We start from the raw sequence: 8,434 nt of genomic DNA, 5'->3' as shown, positions 1-8,434 counted from the left end.
TGATGGTGCTTCGGAGATGGAGATCACAAGCACAAGATGATGATGGCCATATCATATCACTTATATTGATTGCATGTGATGTTTATCTTTTATGCATCTTTTCTTGCTTTGATTGACGGTAGCATTATAAGATGATCTCTCACTAAATTTCAAGATAAAAGTGTTCTCCCTGAGTATGCACCGTTGCCAAAGTTCATCGTGCCCAGACACCACGTGAGGATCGGGTGTGATAAGCTCTACGTCCATCTACAACGGGTGCAAGCCAGTTTTGCACACGTAGAATACTCAGGTTAAACTTGACGAGCCTAGCATATGCAGATATGGCCTCGGAACACTGAGACCGAAAGGTCGAGCGTGAATCATATAGTAAATATGATCAACATAGTGATGTTCACCATTGAAAGCTACTGATGTCTACTACACAACCTTCTTCTTGTAGACGTTGTTGGGCCTCCAAGTGCAGAGGTTTGTAGGACAGTATCAAATTTCCCTCAAGTGGATGACCTAAGGTTTATCAATCCGTAGGAGGCGTATGATGAAGATGGTCTCTCTCAAGCAACCCTGCAACCAAATAACAAAGAGTCTCTTGTGTCCCCAACACACGCAATACAATAGTAAATTGTATAGGTAAACTAGTTCGATGAAGAGATGGTGATACAAGTGGTATATGGATAGTAGATAAAGATTTTTGTAATCTGAAAATATAAAAGCAGCAAGGTAACTAATGATAAAAGTGAGCGTAAACGGTATTGCAATGCTAGGAAACAAGGCCTATGGTTCATACTTTCGCTAGTGTAAGTTCTCTCAACAATACTAACATAATTGGATCACATAACTATCCCTCAACATGCAACAAAGAGTCACTCCAAAGTCACCAATAGCGGAGAACGAACAAAGAGATTATGGTAGGGTACGAAACCACCTTAAAGTTATTCTTTCCAATCAATCCGTAGGGCTATTCCTATAGGTGTCACAAACAGCCCTAGAGTTCATACTAGAATAACACCTTAAGACACAAATCAACCAAAACCCTAATGTCACCTAGATACTCCAATGTCACCTCAAGTATCCGTGGGTATGATTATACGATATGCATCACACAATCTCAGATTCATCTATTCAACCAACACAAAGGACCTCAAAGAGTGCCCCAAAATTTCTACCAGAGAATCACGACGAAAACGTGTGCCAACCCCTATCATAGGTTCATGGGCGGAACCCGCAAGTTGATCACCAAAACATACATCAAGTGAATCACGTGATATCCCATTGTCACCACAGATATCCACGGCAAGACATACATCAAGTGTTCTCAAATCTTTAAAGACTCAATCCGATAAGATAACTTCAAAGGGGAAACTCAATTCATTACAAGAGAGTAGAGGGGGGATGAAACATCATAGGATCCAAATATAATAGCAAAGCTCGCGATACATCAAGATCGTATCACCTCAAGAACATGAGAGAGAGAGATCAAACACATAGCTACTGGTACATACCCTCAGCCCCGAGGGAGAACTACTCCCTCCTCGTCATGGAGAGCACCAGGATGATGAAGATGGCCACCGGAGAGAGATTGCCCCCTCCGGCAGGGTGCCGGAACGAGTCTAGATTGGCTTTCGGTGGCTACGGAGGCTTCTGGCGGCGGAACTCCCGATCTATTGTCTGTTCTGGAAGTTTTAGGGTATGTGAGTATATATGGGTGCAGGAAGTATGTCGGTGGAGCTTCGGGGGGCCCATGAGGCAGGGGGACTCCCCCTACCCTCGTGAGCACCTCCCTTGGCTCGTGACGTGGGGTCCAAGTCCATCCGGTAGCTTTCCTTCCAAAAATAACTTCTCAAGTTGATTTCGTTCCATTTCGACTCCGTTTGATATTCCTTTTCTTTGAAACACTGAAATAGGAAAAAAAAAGCAATTCTGGGCTAGGCCTCCAGTTAATAGGTTAGTCCCAAAAATAATATAAAAGTGGATAATAAAGCCCAATATTGCCCAACACAGTAGATAACATAGCATGGAGCAATCAAAAATTATAGATACGTTGGAGACGTATCAAGCATCCCCAAACTTAATTCCTGCTCGCCCTCGAGGAGGTAAATGATAAAAACAGAATTTTTTATGCGGAGTGCTACTTGGCATAATTTCAATGTAATTCTTCTTAATTGTGGTCGAAATATTCAGATCCGAAAGATTCAAGACAAAAGTTCATATTGACATAAAAATGATAATACTTTAAGCATACTAACTAAGCAATTATGTATTCTCAAAATAACATGGCCAAAGAAAGTTCATCCCTACAAAATCATATAGTTTAGTCATGCTCCATTTTCGTCACACAAGAATACTCTCATCATGCACAACCCCGATGACAAGCCAAGCAATTATTTCATACTTTAGTAATCTCAAACCTATAAACTTTCACGCAATACATGAGCGCGAGCCATGGACATAGCATTATGGGTGGTATAGAATAATGAGGGGGGTTATGTGGAGAAGACGAAAAGGAGAAAGTCTCACATCAACGAGGCTAATCAATGGACTATGGAGATGCCCACCGATTGATGTTAATGCAAGGAGTAGGGATTGTCATGCAACGGATGCACTAGAGCTATAAATGTACGAAAGCTCAACAAAAGAAACTAAGTGGGTGTGCATCCAACTTGCTTGCTCACGAAGACCTAGGGCACTTGAGGAGGCCCATTGTTGGAATATACAAGCCAAGTTCTATAATGAAAATTTCCCACTAGTATATGAAAGTGATAACATGAGAGACTCTCTACTATGAAGATCATGGTGCTACTTTGAAGCACAAGTGTGGTAAAAGGATAGTAGCATTGTCCCTTCTCTCTTTTTCTCTCATTTTTTTGGGCCTTCTCTTTTTTATGGCCTTTCTCTTTCTTTTTGGGCCTTCTCTTTTTTATGGCCTTTCTCTTTTTTTTATTCCTCACTTGGGACAATGCTCTAATAATGACGATCATCACACTTCTATTTATTTACAACTCAATGATTACAACTCGATACTAGAACAAGGATGACTCTATATGAATGCCTCCGGCGGTGTAGCGGGATATGCAATGAACCAAGTGTGACATGTATGAAAGAATTATGAATGGTGGCTTTGCCACAAATACTATGTGAACTACATGATCATGCTAAGCAATATGACAATGATGAATGTGTCATGATGAACGGAATGATGGAAAGTTGCATGGCAATATATCTCGGAATGGCTATGGAAATGCCATAATAGGTAGGTATGGTGGCTGTTTTGAGGAAGATATAAGGAGGTTTATGTGTGATAGAGTGTATCGTATCACGGGTTTTGGATGCATCGGCGAAGTTTGCACCAACTCTCAATGTGAGAAAGGGCAATTCACGGTACCGAAGAGGCTAGCAATGATGGAAGGGTGAGAGTGCGTATAATCCATGGACTCAACATTAGTCATAAAGAACTCACATACTTATTGCAAAAGTCTACAAGTCATCAAAAACCTCGGCACTACGCGCATGTTCCTAGGGGGATAGATTGGTAGGAAAAGACCATCGCTCGTCCCCGACCGCCACTCATGAGGAGGACAATCAAATAACACCTCATGTTTCAAATTTGTTACATAATGTTTACCATACGTGCATGCTACGGGACTTGCAAACTTCAACACAAGCATTTCTCAAATTCACAACTACTCAACTAGCATGACTTTGATATTATTACCTCCATATCTCAAAACAATCATCAAGCATCAAACTTCTCTTAGTATTCAATGCTCTATATGAAAGTTTTTACTAATCTTGTATACTAGCATATTAGGATTATTTAAGCAAATTACCATGCTATTAAGACTCTCAAAATAATCTAAGTGAAGCATGAGAGTTCATCTATTTCTTCAAAATAAAACTACCACCATGCTCTAAAAGATATAAGTGAAGCACTAGAGCAAATGACAAACTACTCCGAAAGATATAAGTGAAGATCAATGAGTAGTCGAATAATTATGCAACTATGTGAAGATTCTCTAACATTTAATAATTTCAGATCTTGGTATTTTATTCAGACAGCAATCAAAGCAAAATAAAATGACATTCTAAGAATGGCAAACATCATGTGAAGAAGCAAAAACTTAGGATCAACCGAAACTAACCGATAGTTGTTGAAGAAGAAAGGTAGGATGCCAACCGGGGCATCCCCAAGCTTAGATGCTTGAGAATTCTTGAAATATTATCTTGCAATGCCTTGGGAATCCCCAAGCTTGAGCTTTTGTGTCTCCTTAATTCCTCTCATATCACGGTCTCCCTAAACCTCAAAAGCTTCATCCTCACAAAACTCAACAAGGACTCGTGAGATAAGTTAGTATAAACCATTGCAAAAACCTTATCATACTCTACTGTAGCAAATCACTAAAAATTATTATTCAACATTGCATACTAAATTCCTCTGCATATTTAATAGTCCTATCCTCAAATAGAATCATTAAATAAGCAAACATATGCAAACAATGCAAACATAACAGCAATCTGCCTAAACAGGATAATCTGTAAAGAATGCAGCAACATCGATACTTCCCTAGCTCCAAAAATTATGAAATAAAATTACCACTGTAGTAAATTTATCAGATCTTAATATGCAAAAGGTTTCAACATTTTATCACATTATTACTTTTCTATGGAATTATTGCAACAGCAGTAAACTTTCTGTTTTCAAACAGCAACATGTGGACTTCTAAAATAGGCATAGTAAAGGCTATCTATGCCACTTTTATTGAAATAAAAGATGCAAAACATTGTTCTAAATAACAGCAAGAAAATCCTAACAAAATAAATTGACGCTCCAAGCAAAACGCATATCATGTGGTGAATAAAAATATAGCTCCAAGTAAAGTTACCGATGGAAGTAGACGAAAGAGGGGATGCCTTCCGGGGCTTCCACAAGCTTAGGCTCTTGGTTGTCCTTGAATATTACCTTGGGGTGCATTGGGCATCCCCAAGCTTAGGATCTTACCACTCCTTGTTCCATAGTCCATCGAATCTTTACCCAAAACTTGAAAACTTCACAACACAAAACTTAACAGAAAACTCGTAAGCTCCGTTAGTATAAGAAAATAAATCACCACTTCAAGGTACTGTAATGAACTCATTCTTTATTTATATTGGTGTTAAACCAATTGTATTCCAACTTATCTATGGTTTATAAACTCTTTTACTAGCCATAGATTCATCAAAATAAGTAATCAACACATGAAAAACAGAATCTGACGAAAACAGAACAGTCTGTAGTAATCTGAATCAAACGTATACTTCTGGAACTCATAAAATTCTCAAATAAATTGCTGGACCTGAGGAATTTATCTATTAATCATCTGAAAAATAATTAACTAAATATCACTCTCCAAATAAAAATGGTAACAATTCTCGTGAGCGCTAAAGTTTCTATTTTTTACAGCATGATCAACAAGACTTTCCCCGAGTCTTCCCAAAGGTTCTACTTGGAACAAACACTAATTAAAACAATAAAACCACATCTAAACACAGGATATATGAATTATCTATTACTAAACAGGAGCAAAAATCAAGGAACAAAAATAAAATTGGGTTGCCTCCCAACAAGCGCTATCGTTTAACGCCCCTAGCTAGGCATTATGATTTCAATGATGCTCACATAAAGGATAAGAATTGAAACATAAAGAGAGCATCAATAAGAATATGACTAGCACATTTAAGTCTAACATACTTCCTATGCATAGGGCTTTTGTGATCAAACAACTTGTGGGAACAAGAATCGACTTGCATAGGAAGGTAAAATAAGCATAACTTCGAAATTTTAAGCACATAGAGAGGAAACTTGATATTATTGCAATTCCTACAAGCATATATTCCTCCCTCATAGTAATTTTCAGTAGAATCATGAATGAATTAAACAATATAACCAGCACCTAAAGCATTGTTTTCATGATCTACAAGCATAGAAAATTTACTACTCTCCTCATAAGCAAAATTCTTCTCATGAATAATAGTGGGAGCAAACTCAACAAAATAACTATCATGTGATTGAAAATTAAGATCAAGATGACAAGTTTCATGGTTATCAGTATTCTTTAAAGCATACGTGTCATCACAATAATCATCATAGATAGGAGGCATGCTTTCATCATAATAAATTTGCTCATCAAAACTTGGGGGACAAAAAATATCATCTTCATCAAACATAGCTTCCCCAAGCTTGTGGCTTTGTGTATCATTAGCATCATGGATATTCAAGGAATTCATACTAACAACATTGCAATCATGCTCATCATTCAAATATTTAGTGCCACACATTTTATACATTTCTTCTTCTAGCACTTGAGCACTATTATCCTTTCCATCATACTCATGAAAGATATTAAAAAGGTGAAGCGTATGAGACAAACTCAATTCCATTTTTTATAGTTTTCTTTTATAAACTAAACTAGTGATAAAACAAGAAACTAAAAGACTCGATTTCAAGATCTAAAGATATACCTTCAAGCACTCACCTCCCCGACAACGGCGCCAAAAAAGAGCTTGATGTCTACTACACAACCTTCTTATTATAGACGTTGTTAGGCATTCAAGTGCAGAGGTTTGTAGGACAGTAGCAAATTTCCCTCAAGTGGATGACCTAAGGTTTATCAATCCGTAGGAGGCGTAGGATGAAGATGGTCTCTCTCTGCAACCAAATAATAAAGAGTCTCTTGTGTCCCCAACACACCTAATACAATGGTAAATTGTATAGGTGCACTAGTTCGGCGAAGAGATGGTGATACAAGTGGTATATGGATAGTATATAAAGATTTTTGTAATCTGAAAATATAAAAACAGAAAGGTAACTAATGATAAAAGTGAGCGTAAACGGTATTGCAATGCTAGGAAACAAGGCCTAGGGTTCATACTTTCGCTAGTGTAAGTTCCCTCAACAATACTAACATAATTGGATCACATAACTATCCCTCAACATGCAACAAAGAGTCACTCCAAAGTCACTAATAGCGGAGAACGAACGAAGAGATTATGGTAGGGTATGAAACCACCTCAAAGTTATTCTTTCCAATCAATCTGTTGGGCTATTCCTATAGGTGTCACAAACAACCCTAGAGTTCGTACTAGAATAACACCTTAAGACACAAATCAACCAAAACCCTAATGTCACCTAGATACTCCAATGTCACCTCAAGTATCCGTGGATATGATTATACGACATGCATCACACAATCTCAGATTCATCTATTCAACCAACACAAAGGACCTCAAAGAGTGCCCCAAAGTTTCTACCGGAGAATCACGATGAAAACGTGTGCCAACCCCTATGCATAGGTTTATGGGTAGAACCCGCAAGTTGATCACCAAAACATACATCAAGTGAATCACGTGATATCCCATTGTCACCACAGATATCCACGGCAAGACATACATCAAGTGTTCTCAAATCTTTAAAGACTCAATCCGATAAGATAACTTCAAAGGGGAAACTCAATTCATTTCAAGAGAGTAGAGGGGAGAAGAAACATCATAGGATCCAAATATAATAGCAAAACTCGCGATACATCAAGATCGTATCACCTCAAGAACACGAGAGAGAGAGAGATCAAACACATAGCTACTGGTACATACCCTCAGCCCCGAGGGAGAACTACTCCCTCCACATCATGGAGAGCACCGGGATGATGAAGATGGCCACCGGAGAGAGATTGCCCCCTCCGGTAGGGTGCCGGAAAGGGTCTAGATTGGCTTTCGGTGGCTACGGAGGCTTCTAGCGGCGGAACTCCCGATCTATTGTCTGTTCTGGAAGATTTAGGGTACGTGAGTATATATGGGTGCAGGAAGTATGTCGGTGGAGCTTCGGGGGCCCCACTAGGCAGAGGGCGCATCCTAGGTGGCGCCCCTACCCTTGTGAGCACCTCTCTTGGCTCGTGACGTGGGGTCCAAGTCCATCCGGTAGCTTTCCTTCCAAAAATAACTTCTCCAGTTGATTTCATTCCGTTTCGACTCCGTTTGATATTCCTTTTCTTCGAAACACTGAAATAGGCAAAAAACAACAATTCTGGGCTGGGCCTCCGGTTAATAGGTTAGTCCCAAAAATAATACAAAAGTGGATAATAAAGCCCAATATTGCCCAAAACAGTAGATAACATAGCATGGAGCAATCAAAAATTATAGATACGTTGGAGAGGTATCAGCTACTCCATTTCACGTGATGATCGGTTATGGTTTAGTTGATTTGGATCACGTGATTACTTAGAGGATTAGAGGGATGTCTATCTAAGTGGGAGTTCTTAAGTAATATGATTAATTGAACTTAAATTTATCATAAACTTAGTACCTGATAGTATCTTGCTTGTCTATGTTGATTGTAGATAGATGGCCCATGTTGTTGTTCCATTGAATTTTAATGCGTTCCTTGAGAAAGCAAAGTTGAAAGATGATG

Source organism: Triticum dicoccoides, chromosome 3A, assembly GCF_002162155.2.
Source record: "Triticum dicoccoides isolate Atlit2015 ecotype Zavitan chromosome 3A, WEW_v2.0, whole genome shotgun sequence".
Lineage (NCBI taxonomy): Eukaryota > Viridiplantae > Streptophyta > Magnoliopsida > Poales > Poaceae > Triticum > Triticum dicoccoides.
This window is presented reverse-complemented; position numbering follows the sequence as displayed.